The sequence below is a fragment of the Poecilia reticulata genome, linkage group LG14 (assembly GCF_000633615.1).
Source record: "Poecilia reticulata strain Guanapo linkage group LG14, Guppy_female_1.0+MT, whole genome shotgun sequence".
Lineage (NCBI taxonomy): Eukaryota > Metazoa > Chordata > Actinopteri > Cyprinodontiformes > Poeciliidae > Poecilia > Poecilia reticulata.
The window spans coordinates 9233472-9236825 of NC_024344.1; positions in this window are offsets into that span (position 1 = coordinate 9233472).

Here is a 3354-nt window from a genome sequence, read left to right on the forward strand (position 1 = left end):
AAAAATCACATTGGTTTTGCTCAATCAGGTCAACTTTCTGAGCTGTGGATGCAACACAAGGCATGACTTGTTCTCACATGTGGATCAGTTTCCTGAGAATCCATCAGGACATAAAAGAGATGGAGAATTTTGCTCAATGAAGACGCAAAGTTCAGTTTGAATGTACTTACCCTCATCAGGGTTTATTATTCAGTTCACAGAAATCCAAGTTTGTAACATTTAATTAATGCACTCTGTAAAAAAAAACCAACCTTTTTTTCTCTCCTAAAACCTTTTTTGGATGAGCACTATTATCGGAAGTGAACTGATGATGTCACAAAAATGTCATCAATTTAGTCAGATTTCTCAAAATCAAATTAGAATAAAAACCTGACCTAGTTGAGAAAAATGGATGTCAGTTTTGGATTCAGCGGTGCAAAAGTAGTACTAATTCAGTTGGAAAAAACATAGACAACTTCCAAAAATCTTATTTTTTGTAACCCAGTGTTATCGATCCGTAACCGGCAGAGTCCATAAACCCAGTAAACCAGCACAAAGCACAATTTAAACCCATGTTCTGATATGAAACAAAGTCACAAAATAAACAGTTGAGTTATTCATGCTCAGCTAAATGAAAACAAACTGTGCGTATGCTTTGGACACATCACTTACTCTGCACTGGTTTGTCCTGGCTCCTCTCCTGACGGTGATGTTTCAGGGGATAAATATAAGAAGAGAATCAGACTCCTTTTTTTTTTTAGATAAAGGATGCYTGTCTTGACATCATTACCCCTCTGAATTTACCAGCCAATCAAATGTGGGTTTCGTTGCTGTGATGAAATAGTTGCTCCGTTTTCAGTCACACGTTTGGATTATCCAACAAACAAACATCAGCCAACAATAAWAGTTGCTTTAAAGTGATGATTTTGATCATTATGGAGAAAAGAATCTCCACACAAACTTGTCTTGATGTAAAAAAAAATATAATTTTTTTTTCCAGTGAATAAACTATTAAGTTGTTCAGACAGAAATGGTTTTGGAGGCTCGAAACTCCTCCAATGTGGCTGAATTAAATCAGTTCTGCCAAGAGCAAAATTTAAACAAGGTTGTTGGATAAAGACAGCTTGTAAAACCTAAACCACAGAGGTATTTTGAAGTTTTACTGTCTCCATAATTGAATGATGTCGGGACTGGACGGCCACAAGAACAAACTTAGTCATGGGAAAAGAAAAAGAAAAACAAAATTTCTGTCTATTCAGTGATAAGAAAAACTGCACGTTTGCTGCTTTTATGGTCTGGAGCGCAGAGGCGCTAGCTAATAACACAACTGGGTCACCAGCAACACAATGAGCAGGAGCACAGCAGAAAATCTATGGCAAAATGTCTGACGAATAATCAGAGATGCCAAAGTCTAGTTAAAGTCCAGAAGTCAGCATGTTGAAATGTCATGACCTTATCAAAAGCAATGCTGCGAAGAAGAGTTGGAAAAAGTTCCTCCACAACGATGTGAGTCGTATGAAAACACCTTCGACTAAAGGTTGGCTTAAAGTTTTGCACTTGAGAAAGTTCAACAGGATGTCAAACTCATTTTTATATCGGGCCGCTTCAAGATGTCCCCCAAGGGCCGGTTACGGCAAAACRTATTGATAAAACTACCGATTAACAAACTGGTAAAGGGTTATAGCATATGATGAATATGTCTTACATATTTAACATACTTTCACATTGCAGTTCGACACTATGCAAAAATCTGATTTGATTTTTATGGCGTTCTAAAGCAGGGGTGTCCAAAGTGCGGCTTGGGGGCCGTTTGAAGCCCTTGGACTGAGTTTRTGTGGCCCCTGAAAGCAGTTTGAAAATGACAGAAATATGATCCATCCGAATTGACTTTTTATTTTCAAATCAGGATGACATTATTACTCCTTTTCTCATAATGGAAAAAATTAGGCACAACACAAAGTGTTTATCTTTTTAAAAGCAGATCCACGTTTTCCAGAGATTTTTTTACCAACTTTGTTGCACCAAAATCAACTTTTATTTATTGAATTTGGCTAAACGTTAAAAGCATTTTAAAAGAAAGCGACCCTAAATTCTGCTTTTATAACAGAATAAATTTCTCAAAAGAATTTGAAAACAATATGCCTTTCTTTGGCAAACCTGAAAAACCCTTTTTAAAGTTTAGAATCAACTATGAATAACCTCCATCTTCTACAAAAAACTAAAATAATTTACTACTTTATTTGCTTTAGTTTTTGTTCCCATTTCTTTGGCCCACATCATTCTGTGGTTCTGTAGAGCATCCAATGAAAAWCTGATTCCATAAATAAACCAATGAAAATTAACTATGGTCACAAATTGCCAACATTCTTATTCATTTATTACAACTTTTGATTCAATCAGTTTTGTCCATGTCCAATTTTATTTTGATGACCCATTTATGCTTTCCATTWATTTCTTGTATATTGATGTATATGTGTGTGTTTTCAAACATCGATTTTATTTTTGTTTAAATTTAGCCTAGAAAAAAAMAAACATTKAATCTGCTTGTTTCTTTAGTGACCACCATCTCTGAAAATGTTACAAATACAAATCCTTCAAATGAGTAGGACATGTTCAGTCCTATARCTGAACCTTGAGGGACACCGTATGCAATAAGTATGAGCCCAGCTGGATTTGTGTTGGCTTATTCAGGTCATGTCTGTTGAATTGTTTTACAGGACAAGTACTTAAAGTAGAAATATTACTGGAAGAGCCAAATAATAGAGGCAAAACGCATCTTGGGARGATTTCATAAAGTTTTTCTGTAAAGAGAAACCCATCACACTGTCTCACTTTGAGTTGTCTAAAAACAGTTTAATGTGAAAACTATTCTCTGGAAAGCCAAAAATGATAAGTTAAAAAAAAAACCCTGTTAGCCTCAGTAACTAACAAAACTAGATCATAGACTCAAATTATAAAATATTCTCAGAGGTTGTTGCCCTTCAGAGGCTTGTTATGATTCATTAATTATTCACGTGTTTTTATTTGACATATTAGACGTCTGTCATCATGCTAGTCCACAGAGGGACAATTAAAACCTGTTTTTGGTCCCCAAAGTTTGACACTAGAACAAATAATATGTAATCTGTACTTGAGTTCACAAACATGCAAGTCCTAATTAAACAATAATTTACTTTCAATATTGAAAGTAAATTAGTTTGAAAATAATGAATKGAAAAGTCATGAAAAGTACATTAGAGATCCAAGATATTAAACTAAACAAAAAGTGTATTTTAAAATGGTCAAATTATTTACCAAATTAACTTAAAAATGTAAACATTTTTAGACAGACCTCGACAYGGCTACACTGATTTTATTTTCATTAAACACATCCAA